Raw genomic sequence first — 27602 nt, forward strand, 5'->3', positions numbered from 1 at the left:
AACAAGTTAAAGACATTTCATTTCAAAAGGATATTTTTTTTAATTAGAATAGAAGAATGTTTTGGCAATAGACTTCTCAATTGTTAAAGTATTTTCAATCTTAAAACCCCTTTCCATTTATGTCAAAAGAAGAGGTAAGAAATGGTATGGAGGAAGAGGTATTTTTAGCAGAGGTATGGAAGTAGAGGCATTTTTTTTCCAGCATGGTCATGTTTCCATCATTGCCATGGTAAAATTGGCATTGATGTCAAATGATCATGTTAAGATGCTTGATGTCATTAATCTAATTGGTTTGATTGTGTTAAGATTGTGTTAAGGTAGATTTGTGTTGATTGTTACAGTCCCATTGTTGCAAGATTGATTGAAATGAAAAGGATGATAAGTGGTGTGAAGGGCAAAGGCTAATCATGGCACAATGAAAAATGCATGGATTAAAATTAAAATAAAAAATGGAACATGATATCTTGAGACATAAGCTGAAAAAAAAAATGCTTTTATTCAGCACGAATACTAAAAGGCTTTAACATGTGGGTGGTACAAATCTGAAAAATGTAGCTAATACAAATCTGAAAAGTCTTCAATATTTGTATTTTTCAATTGTTGTTGTTGGCCTATATTATTTCAGCTCTATTTTATATTAAGGAATTTTTAATTTTAGATTTGAAAATGAAGAGGTAGATGGTGAACAACATTAGAAGACTAAGAGACAACTTCTCATTTAGTATTCCTCCATAGAAGACAAATAATCAATAAAAGAGGAATATAATTGGAGAAGAGAAGCATAGAACATGAGCAACATAAATTAATATCATGAAAAACTTGATATTTTTATGGTCATTGCAAGATTGTAGACTCCTTTAATCAAGTTACAGCTTGATAAAGAAAATGCCTTAACCTTTTGAGGTAGGAGCCTTCTGTGCCTTGTATACTACAAAACATTTTCTGGGAGTTGGAGCTTCCTTGAGGTAGCAACCTCCTATAGATTGGAGCCTAGAGAAAATTTGAAGTAATATGGGAGTAAGAGCTTTCATTCACATCACTTTTAGTTAAAATTTGTGGTTTTCTCCCTTCACGGGTTTCCACATATATTGATCCAGAATATTCTTCTTATAGATCTATGAAAAGAATCACATGTAGAAATCACACATTGCACCTTAACACAGAAATATAATGTGCACACATAAAAGAAGAAGGAACACATAAAGGTACGACAAGAAGACAACAAGATTTGATAAGAGAGTTCGTCCAATTCGGACTAGAGCGCTGCTCCATCAATGGGGGGGTCTTCATATATTAAATGGCATGAAAATAAGAGAATTACATTCACTAGTTACATAAAAAGAGGCTTATACCTCCATTCTGGAAAATGGCAATAAAATGGAGACCTCAGATGGAGAAATGGACAGCACCAATGTGTTTGTGGCGTTGAGAGGGGCTGAAATCATATAAAACTTGTGCAAATCAGACAAAATTCACTATCGGCCACATGAAATCTCTCTTGCCTCGAGCAGCGTGTTGAAAGTCCCCCTCCCCATGCTTTCTTCATTGATCGGGATTTATAGCACAAAGCTTCTTGCAAATCGAGGTTTTTTCGTTAAGAAAAGAAGCCATTTAGGTAGAAGGGTCGGCAGGCACAACAGACCCTTTAAAATAGCCTTTGATCGTTTAAAACAATAATATAGAAAATCAGTCAAACACTAATAGTCCTGACCCAAAACCTTAACAAGTGGATCTCAAAGTTTATTAAATCGAGCTCAAAGACCCATCGGGTTCGGCCCCGATACCGCAATCGGAATATCACTGATGCAATGGCCCTTTATCCCGAGGATCCAATGATTGTCGATCGTTGATCGTCAATTTCCGATATTGACGTATTGCATTAGCCCAATCGGGTCAGCGTATCACATCGCTGCGGCTCAGGAGTACTGGTCCTTTGTCCTGCCGATCGCTCTAATCGTCGATCGCAATCACAAGTCGGCTCTGCCCGGTTCCGACTGCTCCATCCCAATATCGCTAATTTCCTGCCCCGATTGCGATTTAGTCAGAGATCATTGATCGGGGGGTTTTGCTGCTACTTCTTAAGTCCGCCCCTATCGACCCTTTGATTGTGATTTGCCTTCATAAGGCAAAAAACCCATTTTTATAAGAAAAAGGCTCATTTTCTAAAAGAACTAAGGCAAACTCTTTCTACCACAACTTCATCATCTGGACTCGGATTGGAGTGTCGTTCACACCGTTGGAATCAGGGTGACGATCGCTTCGATCTGATGTCAGGATAATTGCTTTTCTGCCAATTTGAATTTTGATATTTTCCATGCCATTGTATCTGAAGATCCACCTGGATCAATCCTCCCCATTGAGCAGTTTTTGGACCGCCAAAAGCTTTCACTAATCAATTGGCAAGTGAGGTAATTGTTCCCTCACCCTTTCCTTCTCCAACCATTTGGCCTTGCTGGGGTGCATTCCCTTGAAACCAACTCGAAGGTATTCCACATCTCCTTACCATGAAGTCCTCCTCCTTCTATCAAGGATGATGTCTTCAGGTAACGCATTGGTATAATCTGGTGCAAAATCATCAACTATAGGAACTGTGCCCACCTCGTCGGTATCCATGGTCAATGGTGGTTTGTACAGCTTTAAGTTCTCCATATTCATAACTGAGTACATCTGCATATGTATCAGCAAATCAAGACAAAAGGCATTCTTCCCAATCTTCTCCAAAATGGTGAATGGACCATACCGAATTGGTCACAATTTCTTCCCTTCTCCCTTCATCCTGTCCTTGTTGATGTAGAACCACACTTTGTTTCCCACTTGGAATTGGTGGTCGACTCAGTGTTTGTTATGTCGAGCCTTGTAACAGGATTGATTTTTCTCCAACTGCTCTTGCACTCCTTGGTGAATCAATTGGATTCAGTGAATGAACTGCTGAGCTTTGTCCCTATCATTACGTCCACTAGATCCCTTCCAAGACCATATCAAAAGGCTCCTTTGGTAGGTAACCAAAGCATGTCTCAAAAGGTGAATGTTGCATAGATGAATGCACTACTCGGTTGTAGGAATGTTGTACATATGAGAGATGCTCATCCCACAACTTGAGATGTTTCCCACAATAGCCTGGTAACGAATGTACCATGGTATGGTTGACAACCTTTGTCTGTCTGTCAGTCTGTAGATGAAATTCCATGCTTCTTTTCAATTTGGTGTCCATCATCCTCCACAAGATGGTCCAAAACTCTCCATGAAAGCGAGAGTCCCAATCTAACACAATCGATGTGGGTAATCCAAAATGGACCCAAACATTTTGAAAGAAAAGAGAAGCAGTCTACTCTGTAGTGATCTGCCTTTTACAAGGCATAAGAATACACATTTTGTTAAAATGGTCAACGACAACATATAAATAGTCGTGACTCTTCCTAGACAAAGGCAGACCTCCTACAAAGTCCATTGACACACTTTCCCATGGATGACTCAGAATAGGGAGTGGTGTGTAGAGCCCGAGTTTTCTATTAGAGGGCTTTAAACACTACTACATAAGGGAGGGTTTTAAGACAATATTTGAGACAATTTTTAGGTAAATTGTCTTAACTTAAGACAAAAAATAACTTGTGTATTGTCTTAAATATTCTCTTTAAGCGGGTGTCTCAAAAATTAGTCTTAAAGATTATTGTCTTAAAAAATATTGTCTTAAAGATTACTGTATTAGAAAATATATTCTCTATAAAGACAATATATAACACAAACGTTATTGTCTCTCTAGAGACAACACTCGGATTAGAGACAATACATCTTTAATACTAGCTATTTTCTCTCTAGAGGCGATAAAAAATTTATTTAAAGATCACTTTTGTCTCTTTAGAGACAATATAAAACAATGAATCAAGAAATATCTCACCATTGAAATAAATCGATATAAAAAACATTTAATTAAAAATAAAATACAAAATCATTGATGAATTCATGTTAGCGCATAGTGGAATCGAACCACCAACCTCCTGCTTGTAAGGCAGATGCTCTTCCATTGAGCTAGCACACTTTAAAGAATTATGTGAAGAGTTATGGCAATCCTTAAAATTACATTTATAGCCATTGATTTATTAACAAAAAAAAATGCAGCCACACGATGAATTTTAGACAACAAAAAAATTGCATATTTCAATAGAATTCATGTTGTAACACCCCCTCCTTGTCAACTTTGATAAGTAGAAATGGTTATTGAAAAGAGTCAATTCCCAATACAACTTTTTAGGAATAGGATCTAAAGGTCTATTTTTTTTACTTGCCAAAATTTCACACCCTCACCCTACTTACTAGTAGCATAAAGTTCAATTGATGTACCAGCATAAAGCTTAAAGCTCAACTGATACACCATCTGGTAAAGACTTCTTTTTGGTATATGCTATATTGCTCTATTTCCTAGAAGGAAATTTGACTATTGTTTTAGTTCTCATGTCATTAGGTACATAATAACAAGCAGCCAATTCGCAACATATGAAGCATAATGACATAAAATGACATAATAACAAGCAGCCAATTTGTGATATCATATAAGGCATAATGACATAAAAACAATACTGGAAGCAAAATAAAACTTTGAAATCATGTTTAGAAATATTATTCCAAATTATGAAATCCCTCCCCATGCAATTCCAAAAATGAATTTCCTCAATTCCTTATGTTCTTGTAGTCCTCCACTGCAACTCTTAGATATTCCAAGGCCCAAAAAGTACCAATGTTGCCGAGTGGAAGAAAATTACCACAACATAATAGAGAGATAAATAAAAAGCAATGAGAAAGACAATGAGATTTCTTGGCGTTCACCCTTGCATGATATGACAGATTATATTGTTAAATGGTTCCATGTAAAGTAGCAAGCCTTTTCAGATTATATGTGAACTTCCAATCTCTTTAGAAAAGTTATTATGGATCAAAGTTTGATAAGATCACCCAACAAGTCTACAACCCATATATTTAATTACAATATTTAGATTAATCATATTCCATAGAAAATTCCAAAAGGGTTTATTGTTAGATTTGAGTATCCTTATCATTTTCAAGAATATTTTATACAAGCCTCTTGGCTAGGATCCTACACACAAACTATGATTTTCATACAATAAGGCAACATGCTTTGATAGATCTCCTAGATGCTTCACTCATACTCAAACCCAAAGGTAATGCCTGGCTAGGAATAGTCTTTTCCAAATTACTTGAAATAATGCACTCCCTTAAAAGATGCATACTCTAATTGTTAACAACCTATTTTTAGCTAATCTCCCCAATTTAGTTTATGTTTTTTTTCAGCTTATGACCATAGTTAGATAACAAAACAACAACATGACTTGTAAGTTATTATGCTAATTTTTTCCTTCATCCTTGATGTCTATGATCATAGATTTTACTTCATATGCACCTTGAGTTATGTAGTTCTCCTAATGTTCCATTACCACTCATGGTATTACATTATTTAAGTTCTTCTATCTCTTTTTTTCCTAGCTATATGCGAAAATCCCCATATGAATTTAACTATCCCATAAGAAATGAATTTGGTAGCCTAACAAAACCATACGAGTGAAAGATTTGCATCCCAATTTTGTAATAATATAGAAATTATACAAACACTCAAACAATTAGCAGTCAAAGAGCTCAATGTGCTAAGGAGATATATAACAAACCAATTAAATTAATACTAAGCATATCTGAGTGTAAAGTCGAGAAGCTCAAATTTGGAGCACAAATCCCACTGCCATAAAACAGGTTACTACATTGAACAATATAAAATTCCTTAATTATCAGGTTTGTAGAAATCTCAAAAATACGTAAAACAAATGTAAAGAAAACTCGAATTACTTGATGTTGTTGATAAATCTAAACCGGAATAAAGACAAGAAAAATTCCGAACTGATTGTAATTTCTTTAGAAACTACAAAGTAGTGACATGAATATCGATAAATGAAAAATGAGAAAATGTAATATATGCTAATCCAATATTGTCTCACAGACTTCAATTTGTCTATAAAATAGGATACATATGTTAATAAGATGGTTGAGGTAAATAATGTTTTCAATGAAATGAGGAAACGAGGCATGTGTGAAAGGTTGCAAAATCCTTTGACACTGACAAGTCCCATGTAGTTCTACTAAGAACTATATACATCCAAAATTCTAGAGCAGAGTTTGTCACGATGAATTCATGATTTACCAAGGCATGTCATACCTCTTGATTTAAAAAATATATAAATATATACAAATTGCCTTATATACAAATACATAGACTCTGCAAACTCGAAGTATAATATATCAATCAAGGGAGTGATTATTTTAGTTATGCTTAACACTTTAAGCAGTTTATCACCCCCTCCCCCACCCCACATGCACAAATAAGATTTAAGCATAGGCATAAGATGGAGGAGAATCAAATTTGTTAAAAATTGTCTCTGTCTATCTGGAGGTAGGAATAACTACAAAATTATGATTCAATGCATGAACAGAAATGTACCTAAGAAGCACGAATTCCTTTGAAGATTTAAAAGGGATTATGTGTGTTTAGTCACATAAGAAGCCAAAATTCATTTAAACATTTTAAGAATGATTGTGTGTTTAGTCTATCAGGAGCACCTTATTGGTAAATAAGATGCAAACCTTTTCAATAGATACACATATTTCCTATATCTCAAACTTTTGTTCCCAAATGGAATGGGAAATCGAGTGAGGTGAATAATATTATGTAGAGCCAAGTATATCCACACTTTTTATACCTTCCACAATTCAATTTAATCATGCTAGAGTATTAGGAGAAAAAGAAACAAAATCTAGGTAAGTACTTTAACATTCCCCTTCTAGAATCAGTAGCATGAGTGAACCTCCTACATGTTGTCTATTTGTTTTGATTTGCTCACACTTCTTATAATCCACTTGTGCTTGGACACATTACTATCATGTATATTAATTGTTATTTCCTTCATAAATCAGCTATGATACCAACCTCCTCTTCTTACATGGCTAGGACCTAGATTCTTCAAACAATATGACATGTTCCTATATTTAGAACTGAGCTCCCCACTAAGTGGAAGCTAGATGGGGGTTGTGTCCCATAATAACTTGTGATTAATCGTTATTAATGCACTTAATCCTTTCTTACATTACACTTAGTTGCAATTTTCGGTCATATATGCAATAGTTGCTTTATGTCATACTTTTTCCATTGTTATTTCTAGTCATTAAAATGAAAAATGTTTTTACATGAGAAAACATGAGTAAGGAATACTCCTAATATCCTTAACCAAGCTTACTTTCTCTCATGAATTTTTTCTTTGAAACCTATAATTTTGGTACAGATTGTGTTTGCAGTAGATATCTTTTTAGATTGCAAATTCTAATATGAATTCTCTAGCATAACCCACTACATTCCTTAGAAGGAAATAAATTAATTGAATGTCCACAAATCAGGTAATCTAGTTCCATTTAACAAAAGTGTAAACCCTAAAAAATAAAAAATAAAAAGTACAATGTGACAAGTATCATAGAAATAAAACACTTGGTGTCAACTTAAAAATACATCACAATTTAACACGAGTCTTAAAGAATAGACAATCGATACAAAAGCTCAAAATTTAGATCCTAGCATTCATTATTACCTCCAGAAACGTTGCACGCTCCATCATGCCATCCTCGGGGAAGAAAACTTCCAAAGCTTAAAATTTAGATCCTAGCATTCACTATTACCTCCAGAAATGTTGCACACTCCATCCCGCCATTCTCAGTGAAGAAAAATTCAAATGGAATATTATCATTAAAATACAAAGCAAGTTTTTGATTATTTTTTACTTCCACCTACAAAAGAGCGTTTGTTAGTGCAGGAGATATGTTTTGAAACAATACCATTGGTAGCAGTGTGTGTGCTAAGCTCCGAGGCTGAAATTGTGGCACCTAATTTACTAGGAACGAAACTTCGAAACAGGAATTAAAATAGATGTTCATCTACATCCTATTAAACTAGCAATATTTACAGTAAATAAAATTAATATTTCAACTATTTTCACATTTTATGAACTACACTTGTAGAGGTCCAGCAGCTGCAAGACCGAAAGAGTTATTCTAAAACTTCAAGCTATAAAAAATTTGACCATGGCGCCATATAAGTTGCCCATTGATGTGAAGGCCATGACCTTCTGATGATGCAAGTAAAACAGGGAATGGAGGCCTTCACAAAGCATTAACCAAATATCACAAGTTGCTTTAATCAGGTTGACAATTATCATAGTAAATACAATTCACATCTAACAACAATAAAGCAAATGTTTTCCATTTGTTCTTTACAAAATGAAATGGAATTGACTATCTAATACACACCCACTGCCTACTGCTCACTAATCTCTAGGGACAAGTGCATTGCATAAAGCTATCGAATAACCAAGGAGATCTAGGAAAGGTGTTGGAAGTGTAGTTGATGCTATGGGTACTACTTTTGATTGAACATTGGGACCTTTGGCAGGTGAAACATTGATTTCTATTTCAATGGATGATAATTCTTCATATGGAAGATAACAGTTTACTTGCAACTTTGGCAGGTAACAAGGTACATATGGACCACAGCTAGTACATACCCTAGTCCTCATAATGGAGTCCCCATCTAGAACATGTTCCAAAAGCTTAGGTACACATACCAATGTTACACATAAAAAAATTAAAAATAAAAATAATAATGATATAATAATAATAATAATAATAATAAAATAAAAATTTAACAACCTTGGACCTGGGTCAAGCTAGCTGTTAGAGGTCTTGCTTATCCGTTATTCGAAAAATATAGCTGTTGGAATGGCCTGTTGTCCCTATTTAACTGGTCGTTTAGATTGGATCTTCAACTTGTCCTGATGATGAACCACACTAGTTGGTTCAAAACGTGTCGACGAATAGTTTTTTATGTGATTTTGCCGAAACTATTCTCTCACACATACCAATGTTACATTGGCTTTTCCCATTCCAATATTGGGATTTTGTTAGAGACTTTTATTTGTTTTCTCTTCTCAACCCAAATTCATTCCACCACAAGGGAAACAACAAAACTTTAATCAACTACATTTCACAGTTGTTGATAACCTAACTTAAAATGCTATTTTGGCAACCAATAACTCTTTTGATATATTTTTCTTTGGAACAGTAGGGGATTTGTGAAGCTATAAAAGAGTTCTTGATGCACAATGAAATTATCCATATAGATATGTCCACAAGGAATAGAAATAAGATGTACAGGAAAGAATTAAACGAAAAAACAACAAAATTTTTTGACTTAAATGACACCATAGGCTAATGTAAATAAGATTTAATAATAATAATATTAAAAATAAAAAGGGTTTTGTTGCAAATTTTTCTTCAACAAGAAGCTAGGAACCATCCTATTGCATTCGATAATGAGCCTAAACCCTCTCTATCTAGTTTTAAAACCTTCTATGCTAAGTATTTATTGTAGCTTTTCTAGAGGATATAGAGCTTGTACCATGCATAAGCATGATACAAATGACTTTCTAATATCCAAAATATCTTTGTTAACTTTGAATAACATATTGTCATAATTTGAGATTGAGGAATCTTCTTGACCATACACAAGGCCATGAATATCTTCTACAGAGTGAAACGCTCCCTATATATCATATGCCATCTGTCATAAGAAATAGTATAAGGCAAAAATATATTAAAAATAAAAAGTTTAGCTCATAGATGTAGGTTCATGAAATTTCATTCAACCCAAAGCCTCCTCTGCAATAGGATATTGTCCAATAATTAATTCCTACAAGCTCAAACTATATCAACCTTTCCCATCTAGACAAATATAATTGTATATCTAATTCAATGGATAACATTTTAGATTTCTAGCCCCCATTCGATCATGATACCTTCTTAAAGGTGTGCCAAAAATCTACCCAACATGACATTATAACTATTTACATCATGGGCAATATGGGTACACTCCCAACCAAAGATAAATGGTTTCTAGAATATGATTTTGCTACACATTTCCCTCATCCCATTTCACAAGTAGGGACACTTGCATCTTCAAATAAGGAGGAAATAACATGGATTTCATTAGAGGAAGAAATTGGAGGATATCATCTACAATTATGGTCTTTTGTGTATCCTAACACACATCCATATGTTTTCTGATCACTATCGCAGCCCTAGATCCTTATAGGTTAGTCATAAAGTATGACTATATCCCTAGGAACAACACTTTCATTGCATTAAAAATCATAAGCTTCATCCACTCCCATGGGGACTTCACCTAATGAATTGTGACATAAGACCTGCATTATGGAATATTAAAGAATACCTTTAATTTCACTAGGTATTGATAAATACCTCCACAAATCCTTTTTTCAAACCCCCCTCCCAATACACATTGCCAATAAAGCAAGCCTTTATTTTTACTAGATATCCTTGAAATTCCCCTTAATACCTATAAACCATTTGGTACCCTAAAATTACCCATAGTACTTATAATGAATTGACTTTGTTCTTTACAATTTTAAAAGTCCCTTTATGAATGAACATGGTAAGATATTCGTCAATAAGGTGAAGCCCCTCTACCCACTGCTTTATTGAAAATATTATATTCTACATTAGATTGGTGAGAATTCCTTCAAATTAGAGCTTCCTCTACAATAAGGTACTCTTCAATAATTAATGCCTGCAAGCTCAAGTTATATTAACCTTCCCATCTAGACAAATATAATCCTATATATCATTCAAATTGATTACTTTTTAGATTTCTAGCCCTAATTTTATAATGATAACTTCTTAAAGGTGTGCCCTAGATCAACTCATCATGGCATTATCACCCTTTACATAATGGAAAACAAGGGTAAAATCCCCACCCAAGATAATAGGTTTCTAGAAGATGAATTTGCAAATCATTTCCCTCATCTCATTTCAAAAGTAGGGACACACGCGTCTTTAAATGACTAAATAATATGAATTTCAAGAGAGGAAGTCATTGGAGGATATAGTACTACTATGGCACTAGTACACATCCATCTAAACTCTAAATATATAGATATCCCACTCCATTCCATCATTATATCACATGATGGATATAATTTGAAGTACGACTTAGTAGCTTAAGTTTTGTAGGCACTCGAGATGGAGACTCTCAACCTTGCTTGGTTGCATGGCTCTTCGCCATTTCCCAGTATGTATCCCATGGCCTTTGATATATTCAAAATTTTCATGTGCTGTTTTTGCTTTTCTCAAAAAATGTTAGTTATGGCTCAGCATCCCCTCGACCCCAAACCCCAAACTCTAGCATCATATTTTATCCATATCCAATCATTTCTTGACTTGTTCAACAATCTTTGGCTGACTTCATTGAATATTTATGAAGAATTCAAGTTATATAAACTCTGTTATTTTCATAATATGCATTTGTATTCATAGAATACACAAATTTCATTGTGTTGCAGATATAGGAATTGTGGTCTTAATAATTTTATAACGTTTTTTGAGGTGCATAAATACAGTTCATGGGACCAAGGATACTTAGGTTCACCACCCAATACATGTGCACATGATGTTTACTATTTTGGAAAATTCCTACTGAGGGAACATTACCAACATTGAATGCAATGACATCTAACATGATGACTCTTCATTGCTAGACCATGCCTTGCCACTGATCGATAATCTTCCCCAAACTAATAGCCAAGTTTTTTCTCAATCCTCGACCATCCAAGAGGCCAACCATGTGTGCCATGTCTTGAAAGCTCTTGAAAATCCCCGCAAGATTGTCCATGCTAATATGCTAAATGACAATGTTGCATTGAGAACATCATCACATAGCTAATGGAATGAGGCTTTTCACAGTTGGAGAAGTTCCAACACATCCTAGTAGCAACAATATACAGGGATAATTCTAGGAACTTTGAGGAAAGCGTACTTGTCTAGTGGCAATTCCAGGGGCAAAAGTTGTAGAAGAAGTAAAGTTAAACATGGTTCGAGTGACATTGTTTATGACCATACACAGGAAGGGGCTCCCTGAAATAGGAATTGCAGAGTAATGAATTAGACAACATTTGTAGGAGAAACGCCTACCTGCACTTTAATGTTCCATGTCATTCAATTAAGGGAGAAGCCCAGGCAAGAAGCATGTATTTGGTTGTTGTCTATAAAAGTGAATCAGTGCTTGCAACTCATCCTACAATTTGAGGGGTCAGCGTAGGGACTATCTACTAGATGGTTGGTAAGTTAAATATAAGAATATCCATATCTTCTAATCTTTATCTAGTGAATTAGATATATCAATAAGCATAAAACTACCAATAGAGTGTGATGTAGGTTAGGCTGCAACTGTAACTTAAGAAATATATCTAACAATTTTTGCGAGTCAGATATATTAATATCTTGTGATTATAATATTACAAGTCAATATGTTACTTGTGAAAATTGAACAAAATAAAAAATTGAATAAAACAAAATATAACTATAGTCTAACCAGACAACAGTCTAGTCTAGAAAACAATGGGAGTTCCCATAAAGTTTTGGAAAAATCTAGCAGAAAATTCTGAAAATTTTGATTACAAAATGTAGCAATTTTTTTTTGAAAATTCTGATTACAAAATGTAGCAATTTTTTTTTGAAAATTCTGATTACAACTAGATACTTCACACAACTCCAAAATATATCTATATAAATTAAACAAAAATAAGCAATCCACCCAATCACCCAAACCGGTTACCCTAGAATATTATCTAAACTCTTAGACTCAATAAATATAATATGATGTTTACCTAAAATTTTCTAATATTTAAAATATAAATCACAAAAGCCTGAATTCAACACTATCAAATACTTCATAATCTAGATGGTTGGTAAGTTAAATATGAAAATACCCATATCTTATAATCTTTATCTAGTAAATTAGATATATCAATAAGCATAAAAATACCAATACAGTGTAATGTAGTTTAGGCTGCAACTGTAACTTAAGAAATATATCTAACAATATTTGCAAGTCAGATATACTAATATCTTGTGAATCTAATATCACAAGTCAATATGTTACTCCCAAAAATTGAACAAAACAAAAAATTGAATAAAAGAAAATATAACTGTAGTCTAACCAAACAACAATTTAGTCCAGAAAACAACTGAAATTCCCATAAAGTTTTGGAAAAATCTACCAGAAAATTTTGAAAATTCTGATTACAAAATCTAGCAAAAAAAATTGAAAATTTTGATTACAACTAGATTCTAGCAAGAATTTCACACAACTCCAAAATATATCTATAGAAATTAAGCAAAAGCAAGAAATCCACCCAATCACCCAAACTAGGTATTGATAAATACCTCCAAAAATCCTTTTTTCAAACCCCACTCCCAATACATATTGCTAATAAAGCAAGCCTTTATTTTTGCTAGATATCCTTTAAATTCCCCTCAATACCTATAAACCATTTGGTGCCCTACAACTACCCATGGTACTTATAATGCATTGACTTTATTCTTTACAATTGTAAACGTCCCTTTATGAATGAACATGGTAAGATATTGATCAATAAGGTGAAGCCCCTCTACCCACTCATTTATTGAAAATATAATATTCTGTAGTAGATTGGTGAGAATTCCTTCAAATTAGAGGTGAGAATTCCTTCAAATTAGAGCTTCCTCTACAATACGGTACTCTTCAATAATTAATTCCCACAAGCTCAAGTTATATCAACCTTCCCATCTAGACAAATATAATCCTATATATCATTCAAATTCATAACTTTTTAGATTTCTAGCCCTAATTTGATAATGATAACTTCTTGAAGGTTTGCACTAGATCAACTCATCATGGCATTATCACCATTTAGATAATGGAAAACAAGGGTAAAATCACAACCCAAGATAATAGGTTTCTAGAAGATGAATTTGCTACTCCTTTCCCTTATCTCATTTCAAAAGTGGGGACACACGCATCTTTAAATGAGGAAATAATATGAATTTCAAGAGAGGAAGTCAATGGAGGAAATAATATGATTTTCAAGAAAGGAAGTCAACGGAGGATATAGTACTGCTATGGAACTAGTACACATCCATCTTAACTCTAAATATATAGATTTCCCACTCCATTCCATCGTTATATCACATTATGGATATAATTTGAAGTACGGCTTACTAGTTTAAGTTTTGTAGGCACTCAAGATGGAGACTCTCAACCTTGCTTGGTTGCATGGCTCTTGGCCATTTCCGATTATGTATCCCATGGCCTTTGATAAGATATATTTAGAATTTTCATGTGCTCTTTTTGCTTTGCTCAAAAAATGTTAGTTATGACTTAGCATCCCTTGGACCCCAAACTCTAGCATCATATTTTATCCATATCCAATCATTGCTTGGCTTATCCAATCATTGCTTGGCTTGTTCAACAATCTTGGGCTGACTTTACTTTATATTTATGAATAATTCAAGTTATATAAACTCTGGTATTTCCATAATATATGTTTGTAATCATAGAATACACAAATTTCATTGTGTTGCAGATATAGGAATTGGGGTCTTAATAATTTTATAATATTTTTGAGGTGCATAAATGCAGTTCATGGGACCATGGATACTTAGGTTCACCACCCACTACATGTGCACATGATGTTGACTATTTTGGAAAAGTCCTACTGAGGGAAAATTGCCAACATTGAATGCAATGACATCTAAGCTGGTGACTCTTCATGGCTAGACCATGCCTTGCCATTGCTCGACATTCATGACAAGGATAATCTTCCCCAAACTAATAGCAAAGGTTTTTCTGAATCCTAGACCATCCAAGAGGCCAACCATGTGCGCCATGTCTTGAAAGCTCTTGAAAATCCCGGCAAGATTGTCCATGATAATATGCTAAATGACGATGTTGCATTGAGAATATCATCACATAGCTAATGGAATGAGGCTTTTGGCAGTTGGAGAAGTTCCAACACATCCTAGCAGCAACAATATACAAGTATAATTCTAGGAACTTTGAGAACAACGTACTTGTCTAGTGGCAATTCCAGGGGCAGAAGTTGTAGAAGAAGTAAAGTCAAACATGGTTCCAGTGACATTGTTTCTGAACATACACGAGAAGAGGATCCCTGAAATAGAACTTGCAGAGTAATGAATTGGACAACATTTGTAGGAGAAACACCTACTTGCACTTTAATGTGCCATGTCATTCAATCAAGGGAGAATCCCAAGCAAGAAGCATGTATTTGGCCATTGTCTATAAAAGTGAATCAGTGCTTGCAACTCCTCCTACAATTTGAGGGGTCAGCCTAAGGACTATCTACTAGATGGTTGGTAAGTTAAATATAAGAATATCCATATCTTCTAATCTTTATCTAGTAAATTAGATATATCAATAAGCATAAAACTACAAATACAGTGTGATGTAGATTACGCTGGAACTGTAACTTAAGAAATATATCTAACAATTTTTTCCAGTCGGATATATTAATATCTTGTGATTATAGTTTTACAAGTCAATATGTTACTTGTGAAAATTGAACAAAACAAAAGACTAAATAAAACAAAATGTAACTATAGTCTAACCAAACAACAATTTAGTCCAAAAAACAATGGGAGTTCCCATAGAGTTTTGGAAAAATCGAACAGAAAATTCCGAAAAATTCTGATTACAACTAGCTACTTCACAAAACTCCAAAATATATCTATATAAATTAAAAAAAAACCAAGCCATTCACCCAAACCCAAATTTTCTAATATTTAAAATATAAATCACAAAAGCCTGAATTCAACACGTTTAAATACTTCATAATCTAGATGGTTGGTAAGTTAAAAATGAGAATACCCATATCTTCTATTCTTTATCTAGTAAATTAGATATATCAATAAGCATAAAAATACAAATACAGTGTAATGTAGTTTAGGCTGGAACTGTAACTTAAGAAATATATCTAACAATTTTTGCAAGTCAGATATACGAATATCTTGTGAATCTAATGTCACAAGTCAATATGTTACTAGTGAAAATTGAACAAAACGAAAAATTGAATAAAACAAAATATAACTGTAGTCTAACCAAACAACAATTTAGTCCAAAAAATAATGGAAATTCCCATAAAATTTTGGAAAAATCTAGCAGAAAATTTTGAAAATTCCAATTACAAAATCTAGTAAAAAAAATTGAAAATTCTGATTACAACTAGGTTCTAGCAAGAATTTCACACAACTCCAAAATATATCTATAGAAATTAAGAAAAAACAAGCAATCCACACAATCACCCAAACTAGGTATTGATAAATACCTCCAAAAATCCTTTTTTCAAACCCCACTCCCAATACATATTGCCAATAAAGCAAACCTTTATTTTTACTAGATATCCTTTAAATTCCCCTCAATACCCATAAACCATTTGGTACCCTACAACTACCCATAGTACTTATAATGCATTGACTTATTCTTTACAATTTTAAAATTCCCTTTATGAATGAACATGGTAAGGTATTGGTGAATAAGGTGAAGCCCCTCTACCCACTTCTTTATTGAAAATATTATATTCTACAGTAGATTGGTGAGAACTCCTTCAAATTAGAGCTTCCTCTACAATAGGGTACTCTTCAATAATTAATGCCCACAAGCTCAAGTTATATCAACCTTCCCATCTAGATAAATATAATCCTATATATCATTCAAATTGATAACTTTTTAGATTTCTAGCCCTAATTTGATAATGATAACTTCTTAAAGGTGTGCCCTAGATCAACTCATCATGACATTATCACCATTTACATAATGGGAAACAAGGGTAAAATCCCCACACAAGATAATAGGTTTCTATAAGATGAATTTGCTACTCATTTCCCTCATCTCATTTCAAAAGTTGGGACACACGCATCTTTAAATGAGGAAATAATATGAATTTCAAGAGAGGAAGTCAATGGAGGATATAGTACTGCTATGGCACTAGTACACATCCATTTTAACTCTAAATATATAGATGTCCCACTCCATTGCATCATTATATCATTGCATCATTATATCACATGATGGATATAATTTGGAGTACGACTTAGTAGCTTAAGTTTTGGAGGAACTCAAGATGGAGACTCGCATGGCTCTTGGCCATTTCCCAGTATGTATCCCATGGCCTTTGATATGATATATTCAGAATTTTCATGTGCTCTTTTTGCTTTGCTCAAAAAATGTTAGTCATGGCTCAGACCCCAAACCCCAAACTCTAGCATCATATTTTATCCATATCCAATCATTGCTTGACTTGTTCAACAACCTAGGGCTGCCTTTACTTTATATTTATGAATAATTCAAGTTATATAAACTCTGGTATTTCCATAATATGCGTTTGTAATCATAGAATACACAAATTTCATTGTGTTGCAGATATAGGAATTGCGGTCTTAATAATTTTATAATGTTTTTGAGGTGCATAAATGCAGTTCATGGGACCAAGGATACTTAGTTTCACCACCCACTACATGTGCACATGATGTTGACTATTTTGGAAAATTCCTACTGAGGGAACATTACCAACATCGAATGCAATGGCATCTAAGCTCGTGACTCTTAGTGGCTAGACCATGCCTTGCCACTAATCGACATTTATGACAAGGATAATCTTACCCAAACTAATAGCCAAGGTTTTTCTTTATCCTCGACCATCCAAAAGGCCAACCATGAACGCCATGTCTTGAAAGCTCTTGAAAATCCTCTGCAATATTGTCCATGCTAATATGCTAAATGATAATGTTGCATTGAGAACATCGTCACATAGCTAATGGAATGAGGCTTTTGGCAGTTGGAGAAGTTCCAAAACATACTAGCAGCAACAATATACAAGGATAATTCTAGCAAATTTGAGGAAAGCGTACTTGTCTAGTGGCAATTCCAGGGGCAGAAGTTGTAGAAGAAGTAAAGTCAAGCACGGTTCCAGTGACATTGTTTCTGACCATACACAGGAAGGGAATCCCTGAAATAGCAATTGCAGAGTAATGCATTGGACAACATTTGTAGGAGAAACACCTACTCGCACTTTAATGTGCCATGTCATTCAATTAAGGGAGAAGCCCAAGCAAGAAGCATGTATTTGGCCGTTGTCTATAAAAGTAAATCAATGCTTGCAACTCCCTCTACAATTTGAGGGGTCAGCCTAGGGACTATCTACTAGATGGTTGGTAGGTTAAAAATAAGAATAATCATATCTTCTAATCTTTATCTAGTAAATTAGATATATCAATAAGCATAAAACTACCAATATAGTGTGTTGTAGGTTAGGCTGCAACTATAACTTACGAAATATATCTAACAATTTTTGGGAATTGGATATATTAATATCTTTTGATTATAATACTACAAGTCAATATGTTACTTGCGAAAATTGAACAAAACTAAAAATTGAATAAAACAAAATATAACTATAGTCTAACCAAAAAACAATTTAGTCCAGAAAATAATGGGAGTTCCCATAAAGTTTTGGAAAAATCTAACAGAAAATTCTGAAAATTCTGATTACAACTAGATTCTTCACACAACTCCAAAATATAGCTATATAAATTAAACAAAAGCAAGCAATCCACCCAATCACCCAAACCTGTTACCCTACAATATTATCTAAAATCTTAGACTCAATAAATATAATGTGATGTTTACCTAAGATTTTCTAATATTTAAAATATAAATCACAAAGGACTGAATTCAGCACTATCAAATACTTCATAGTCTAGATGGTTGGTAAGTTAAATATCAGAATACCTGTATCTTCTAATCTCTATCTAGTAAATTAGATATATCAATAAGAATAAAAATACCAATATAGTGTAATGTAGTTTAGGCTGCAACTGTAACTTAAGAAATATATCTAACAATTTTTGCAAGTCAGATATACTACTATCTTGTGATTATAATATCACAAGTCAGTATGTTACTGGTGAAAATTGAACAAAACAAAAAGTTGAATAAAACAAAATATAATTGTACTCTAACCAGACAACAATTTAGTCCAGAAAACAATGGAAATTCCCATAAAGTTTTGGAAAAATCTAGCAGAAATTTTTGAAAATTCTGATTACAAAATCTAGCAAAGAAATTTGAAAATTCTGATTACAACTATGTTCTAGCAAGAATTTCACACGACTCCAAAATATATCTATAGAAATTAAGCAAAAAAAATAATCCACCCAATCACCCAAACCTGTTACCCTCGAATGTTATCTCGAATGTTATCTAAACTCTTAGACTCAATATTAGACTCAATAAATATAATGTGATGTTTACCTAAAATTTTCTAATATTTAAAATATAAATCACAAAATTAAGCACTATCAAATAGTTCATAATCTAGATGGTTGGTAAGTTAAATATAAGAATACCCATATCTTCTAATCTTCTAATCTTTCTCTAGTAAATTAGATAGTAAACTAGATATATCAATACGCATAAAAATACCAGTGCAGTGTGATGTAGGTTAGGTTGCAACTGTAGCTTAAGAAATATATCTAACAATTTTTCCAAGTCAGATATACTAGTATCTTGTGATTATAATGTTACAAGTCAATATGTTTCTTGTCAAAATTGAAAAAAACAAAAATTGAATGAAACAAAATATAACTGTAGTCTAACCAAACAACAATTTAGTCCAGAAAACAATGGAAATTCTTATAAAGTTTTGGAAAATCTAACAGAAAAATTTTGAAAATTCTGATTACAAAATCTAGAAAAAAAAAAAAATTGAAAACTCTGATTACAACTGGATTCCAACAAAAATTTCACATAACTCCAAAATATATCTATAGAAATTAAACAAAAAGAAACAATCCACCCAAACCCGTTACCCTAGAATATTATCTCCCTCAACAGACGTTAACATAAGTGACCGTACCAAAGACAATGATCATTTCTGCTTAAGTTAGGCCTTTAGAGCCAAAGAGAGATTTGAGACTCTACACATTCATGGAGGGCAGTGGCAGGTTCCTTGCTACTCTCCATGCTTTGGAGATCCGCCCATCTTTCCACCCCTTCTTAATGGGATAGTGGGCCCGCCTATCCCTAAGTCCACTCAAATGAATTAATTTATCTGATAATAAATTTTCAAAATAGAAGCATTTGAATTCACCATATAACTGATTCAAGACAGTTGTTCCTCAAAGATTGATTCGATTATCCCATCATCAAAATAAAGTTGAAAAATTACAGAAAGCTTGTACAATTTGCATTACCATACAAGTGATATAAGATCTCTAGTTGACATGGATAGTATATCAGTGCAGGAAACAATGCTTAGACATTTGGCTTCAATGGTAGCCTTTTCTCGAGCAGTGGCATCGAAGCCATCTCCAGGCAATGACAGATTTATTTCTGCGTCTTTCTATGCCTTGTTATCAGGCGTGGAGCTGATGAGCACTAAAATACAAAATATAATTAATTAAATATTCTTTCAAATCCAAATCAAAATAAATAAATGTGATACTCAATATAAATTTGCCCTTTATAAATTTCTCAATCATTTCACATGAAATCAAAAGTAATAAACTCTATAAATTTCTCCAATCATCTCACATGAAATTGAAAGTAATAAACTCTGATATATATATGAAAGTAATAAACTCTGATATATATATATATATATATCAGATTATCTAGAGCAATGAAAGTAAATCATCTCACATGAAATTGAAAGTAATAAACTCTGATATATATATATATATATATATATATATATATATATATATATATATATATATATATGAGATTATCTAGAGCACTAAAAGCAAGCTAATAGAAAGTCTTAAACAACTAAGTATTTTCTCTTTTCTAGCAATATCAACAATAGAAAGTCTTAAACAACTAAGTATTTTCTCTTTTCTAGCAATATCAACAACCTAAAGGCAAGCTAGCTAGTAATAGGGGCCTGTTTCCTAGGACACATCTACACCTCATACTTCAAAGTCACAACATAGCAAAAATATTTGTTTGCACATGTTTTGCAATTAACATCTACTCTCTTACCTTTCCAAAGCATTTTGATCTACAGGGAGTTATGGGTGTGAAAGAATGTTGTTAATTTTTGTTATGATCTCAATTCAATTCAGCTTACATGGGCATCCTTAGTTGTCACTGTCATTTCAATTCGATTAGTTGGGCTGTAATCTCTCAAGCTGAAATAGAAAACACATTTATATTTATATGGGCTAGGGCAACAAAAGTGTTCAGAAATAGAAAACACACTTATATGGGCTAAAGCCACCAAAATGTTCATAGTAGATTGATAAAGGGGTAATAAATAAGGGGAAACCTACATGACACCATTTCTAAGGGATTGATTTCAGACAAGGAGGCAGTAAATTACTTCAACGTTGACAAAATAAACGTGCCTACCCTAAACTACTCAATCACACAAATCACAAGACCTATTGCTGTGGAGAAAGCAAGGGTGTTGTCCCTCTAGAAAAATTGTAAGCAGCATTGGTTAGAGGTAGATGCAGTGGCACAAGAGGTTATTGCGAAGCCTATTACCTTACCGGGTAGCAGAGGAAAGAACAAAGAAAAAACTGGAACAGGGTCGCAGTTCAACATGAAGATGCCATGCGAAAATTAAGTAACGACCCTTTTAGGTGGATACCCTGTAAATTTTACCCATATCACCTCACCTGCATTTTCACCTGCATTTTTTTAGGGCCTACCCCGTGAGGAATGAGTTTTGAAAACTATAGGTGTGGCAAAGTAAGTCTAATTACGCATATAATAAATAACAAATGAATGGCCCTTATTAAGAGTATCTATTGTAACAAAGCTGACTGAGTTTAAGCCAGGTCACCCGTTACCAGGAACCAGCTCGGCCTCCCCATTCCCAACAAAATACAAATTAATGTAGAGCAATATTGTTAATAGAATACAACAGAAATAAATTAATGAGTTACTGGGGTAAACTGTTCAAGAACTATAATTTAAATTAAGAAATCATGACTGCAGTAAAAGATTGTTTAGTGAACATTAAGGAATTATTAGTAACGGTCCTTGAGATAGTAATTTATAAAATCATACAGATGTTCTGTGAACAAATTTCAAAAGAGTGAATGCTACAGTGTAGATTGAAGTTCCTACAATTATATTTTAATAAATACATGTTACAGTACAATTCAGAAATCCTTGTGAGTAATTTCATTTACCCACCATACAGTGTTCTATGAGGAGAAATTATGTAACGATTGAAACCCCTATAACATGAAGAGTAGCATATACGCATACATCCAAAGATAAATAAACTCGAAGCATAGAAGTCATTTATTTTATGTCCCACCAGAAAACTTAGTGAAGAAATAATTTAAAGAGGGCACAATCCATACTGGTAACACATTGTTATGACTTGGTTCAAAGCCCAACCAGTATCATGCTAAAACCTTACAAAAAGTCACTATATAAACTAAGGAACAAAATGATGGCCAACACCTGAATTGGTGTAGGATATAGAAGACCTCGTGTAGTGTGGTTCCTGAGGTGAAAAGCGGCTCCTGCAACAAATGCCTTTATACCCTGCCAAACCACTCAGAACAACAATTAAATAGGTATATTAAAAAAAACAACTGGAAGAAAGAAAAATAAATCGAAACCCTTGGTTATCACTTACCAGGGTTTATGTTCGGCAATTTTCCAAAAACCTTTATGAAGGATCTTCAAATTCAACACTGAAATGGACAGCAACTGCATGGAAGAAACCTTGAACAATTACAGTAATTTAGTTCAAATGGAAATGGGAGAATGAGCTCAAATAAATAATGAAAATAACATAAAAGTCTCAGGCATAAACTTGGCGATACCAGTTGGGCAGTTGCAAGAAATGGGGGCTCTTGGCACTGTCAGCTGAGAAGGAAGAGCTTGGAAGCCTAGCGAAGATGTAGACGCCATCTGTGAAAGGTATTGAGCAGCGTCGGAGGAGAGTTCTCCAGCACTAAGGGAAACAAAAACAATGTAATTAAAGACGAAAATCTGTGTGTAATGGTTGCAACAAGTAGTACCAGTGGCATGGGGTGTCTATAGCAAGGAGATAGCTATGGTGGAGGCTGCCAGCAAGTGAAGGGTTGGTGAAACTTGTAGAGCTTGGCACCACAGAGTCCAGGCACAAATGAGTTGTCCAGGAGGTGGAGGAGCAGGGTTTCGTTACCATGACGGATTATCGACAACCCAAGACTGAGATCTGCAATTTGGTGATCCAATGACGATGCTACACCCGCAGCCATGCAATCGACACCTGGTGGGTGAAAAACTTGTTTCACGAAAGTTCTGCAAAGGCTAGCTATAGGGTAACCGCTATTAGAGGGTTAATGCACTAGGAGACCCAGTTAATCATATCATATAAAATATAAATATCTCAGAGATTAATAACAAAAAGTATACACCGTACCATGTCAAAGATTTAAATATATTTGTATTAATAATGAATATTGAATGACAAGGACAATTATCAGACCCGTAGATCATTAAATAAATAAATAACTCCTGTATAGGTAAATTATTACGATATTTTAAAAATATATATATAACTTAAATATAGTTTATATTGTTTTTTAATTACATCCATTAAGAAAAAATTATAACTTAAATACACTTTATCTCTATTAAACAAGAGTTATAACTTAAATACACCCTTACTTTTCAGGTTTGATCTATTAGTTGCTCGTCTCCTTCACTGGTGTTTAATACCTGCATTGATAAGATAGTTAACCATATTATCCATTTCTATATAAATTATACTTTAACTATTTCTAAATAAATAAACATATTAATTAATTTAACTATGGAAATACAAATTAATTTAATTGTTTTAATTAATTATAAATGCTATAATAATTGTAAATAATTAATAATATTAAATTATTTTTCCGCGTAAATCACATGATATTTCTTTTGTCAACGCGTTTCAAACCAACCAGTGTGGTTCATCATCAGGACAAGTTGAAGAACATGCAAAGCTGGATCTGATTCTTCAACTTGTCGTGATGATGAACCACATTGATTGGTTTGAAATGCATCAACAAAAGAAATATCATGTGATTTATGCCGAAAAATTCTCTCAAACTTGATATGGATCACAGAAGCCTCAATTCAATAATATTAGATTAATTTAAGTACACTTTACATAACCATATATTAAAGTGTTTTGTTATGTAAAGTGTATTTAAATTAATCTAATATTATTAATTATTTACAATTATTATAGCATTTATAACTAATTAAAATAATCAAATTAATTTATATTTCCAAAGTTAAATTAATTAATGTGTTTATTTATTTACAGGATATAAATGTACAATTTATATAGAAATGGATAATATGGTTAACTATCTTATCAATTTAGGTATTAAGCGCTATTGAAGGAGACAAGAACAACTAATGAGATCAAACATGAAAAGTAAGGGGTTGTGGCAAAGAAAATGCCACGTCGTCATGAGGTCAATGTCATCCTAAACATAAAACGGGATCGGTGAATGTAGAAGGCAATAAACAAGTGAAATATATTGACAATGAAATACATATTCCAAATATTTAAAAGAATGCAAATGGCCAAACAAAAACACGGTTCATTCGAATTCACTAGTATTTTTCACAAGTAGTGTTTGAACATGAGCTTGAAGAGCCTACCCTTTAGGTGGAAGCATTGCTACTATTGCACGCAATCAAAGAGTAATCTGTGAAAGTGGTTCTCATAGAAGGGTCTGCCGACCAACAACTCTCCATTAATGACACATCCCTTAGGGATAGGTGGCCATAAAGTATTGTTGACTATGCCACCTGCAAAATATCCATAAAACTTGAGGTTAACAATCTTTTCCAGATATTTTTGAATTACACATATCGCACCTCTATCTTTAGTTACGACAAATACATGGATATGGCACTACAAGGATGATGGTCATCATTATAAGGAACAAGGGAATACCAATTATTGCCCCATAATCCATATTGGTGTAAGGCTCCTCTCTAGTAAGAAGTTCCCACATTACAATGCCAAATGAAAACACATCACACTAGAAGGGAAACAAACACACCAGACAATTTGTGGTTAGAGTTCATAAATTGCGGCCCAAGTTCAGAAACTCGAAATTGAGCATTCATATAATCATAGATAAAAGAATTTCATCATTTTACCTTTTCAGAAACCATACTACTACTGTCATTTAATAGCTCTAGAGCCATCCATGGAATGGTTCCTTGCACACCACCAGAAACTAATGTTCGATGTTTAATTTTTTTTTTTTTTTGACAACCCTAAATCACTTACTTGAAAAATAATGTGCATGGAACTATAGATTGGTACGAATTATATGGGACTCTGAGAAATAAAAATAAAATTTTTCCTAGAGCCTAACACTCATCTCCACCCACATGTTATAGGTTAAGGTCCATTGTAGCCAACAAATATAACAAATCCCCAAAGTAGCTAACTCCGTTTTAAAAAGAAATTACCTTACATATAGGACGTTGGGGATCTCTCATGTTTACGTATAGATTGTGATGTACCCCTTTGGCCTATCTCGGAATAATAGCTTATTAGGCTCCCAATTCTATAAAATTTTCTTTGTTTTTATAGCTAAGATCTAACTATAGTCTTATATAACATATTTATCATGGCAGGAACAAGTATTATTCCTATTATTGTACTCATTTCATAAGAGTTTAAACAATCTCATAATATTACATCATTCTTTTATGCTTTATCGGATCCGTAATGGGAACTCTTAGATTCATATAAACAACTTATGTATAATAGAATCATCATTGAGTATGAAGGAATAAGCATGGAATGCAACCTATATAATATTTTGTTTAATACATACCAACATTAATGGAGTATTACCCGACATTGACCATGCATCACTAATATAATTAAGCATCATCAAGGTAATCTGACCAACCCTTGGTTCAACATGCATGACTAACTAATTAAACTATTCTTATCTGAAGCAATTCCTCTACTTATGCAATTAGAAGCATAATACCTTAAGTGTCCCACATGCACCAGAGTTACCACTTGATGTTAAATGTAACAACTATCTTAACACTATTTATGACCATTTCAGAATAATAACCTCAAGGAGACATTACAGAAATTATTAGCATCACACCCTATAATTATCATTCTAAAGTATGGTCAAAGGATTACTGACATGCCCTCAAGCCCATAATAGCCACAGTCATTACATAAGAAACATTAACCTCGGTAATTCAGTGATGAATATTTGTTATATGTGAATTCTACTAGGAATGAGTCCTAGAACTGTTATCCACTGAACCTGCTTCTATAGTTAACTTCACACTAGAATACAACATGCATAGGAATGTCATCCTTTCCATAGCAGAGATAAATTTAATCATCCTTATATCTTTGCTAAATGATTTTAATCTCATAACAAGTAAGGAAACACATACCATGCAAGTGAATCTCATCAAATTAGAGGGAAACATCATAAGCATATATTATTCATCAAACATTCTCATAAAGAAGAAATTTAAGAACTCTTCTCATAAACAACTGGAACAAATAACAGAGAGAGAGTAAGAATCATCATACACACATTCCACGCATCTGACACCAACTAACCCTCACTTGGAGGGAGGAGCGCCACCACCCAGCCATGAACCACCTTTGATTCCCCTGAGCCGAAGACCTTACCAAGGATGAACTGTCCTCAATTGATCGATGCATTTGGTATTTAACACCCTCTTTCATGATTTAGTTACCATTGGTGGCATCCCGCTTTATGGATTTTTTCCATTTGCCTAGATCTTATTTGGAAAAGCTCGTCTTTATTTCCCATGACGTGTTTCCACATAAAATATTCCCTTTATCTCCCACAGAGCTTTTATGTCCGATGGATCTTTATCTCCCATCCATCCGATGGATATTCAATCCATCCAAGCTTATTGAGAATCACATTTAGAAGTTTTGTCATGAAAGATTCATCTCTATCCCATTCCTCATGGGATTTGGCAAGCATCTCCTCTCTCTTGGTGCTCCAACCTCCAAGTGATTTATTTTATTAATTTATTTAATAACACATGTGATTTTCATATTACATATCACCTAGCTTTCCTCATCTTAGGTTTAGAATAGCTTAACCCACAAAGGAGGGTATCAAAAATAGCTTTCCTTAGCTTAGTTTACAAACATTTAACACACAAGGGAGGATATCACACTTAGCTTTAACTTAGCTTAGGTTTACAATAATTTAGTACACAAGGGAGGGGTGTTACATACTCCCCCTCTTAAATTCTACACCGTCCTTGGTGTATCACTACATCCTGTCCTAGTTCACAGATAGCTGGTTTTTAATCAACAACTCTCATGGCTCTGCCATCTGATGCAATTTTTCTGATGTACATCTGTTACAAGGATTGCTCCCAACATCTTTCCTTCCATAGCTACATTGGTCTCAAGGAGTGGTCCCAACATCTCTCCTTCCATAGCTACCTGTCACACATTTTTTTCAAACCATTTGTGAGAATTTATTGATGCAAAGTTTAACTATGATAAATATCACAATCTGTTACTTAATTGTATTAAAGAAGCTATTGCTTATCATTTATTTTATCTAAAGAATGCATGTTCTCTGCTTGCATT

The 27602-nt window shown here is 33.6% G+C and overlaps 1 long non-coding RNA gene across 1 annotated transcript; it reads right to left on the reverse strand.

Moving 5' to 3' along the window:
- Positions 1 to 19727: 19727 nt before the first annotated feature.
- LOC149147928 (uncharacterized) lies at positions 19728 to 23291 on the reverse strand. Its single transcript, XR_016262580.1, has 3 exons — positions 22611 to 23291; positions 22433 to 22516; positions 19728 to 20376 (listed from the first exon to the last, which is right to left on the reverse strand). It is a non-coding gene; the product is annotated as an uncharacterized LOC149147928 (long non-coding RNA).
- Between the last annotated feature and the right edge of the window lie 4311 nt (positions 23292 to 27602).

Source organism: Pinus tabuliformis, chromosome 9 (genome assembly GCF_031772625.1).
Source record: "Pinus tabuliformis cultivar Carrire ecotype Pingquan chromosome 9, CPIR1, whole genome shotgun sequence".
Lineage (NCBI taxonomy): Eukaryota > Viridiplantae > Streptophyta > Pinopsida > Pinales > Pinaceae > Pinus > Pinus tabuliformis.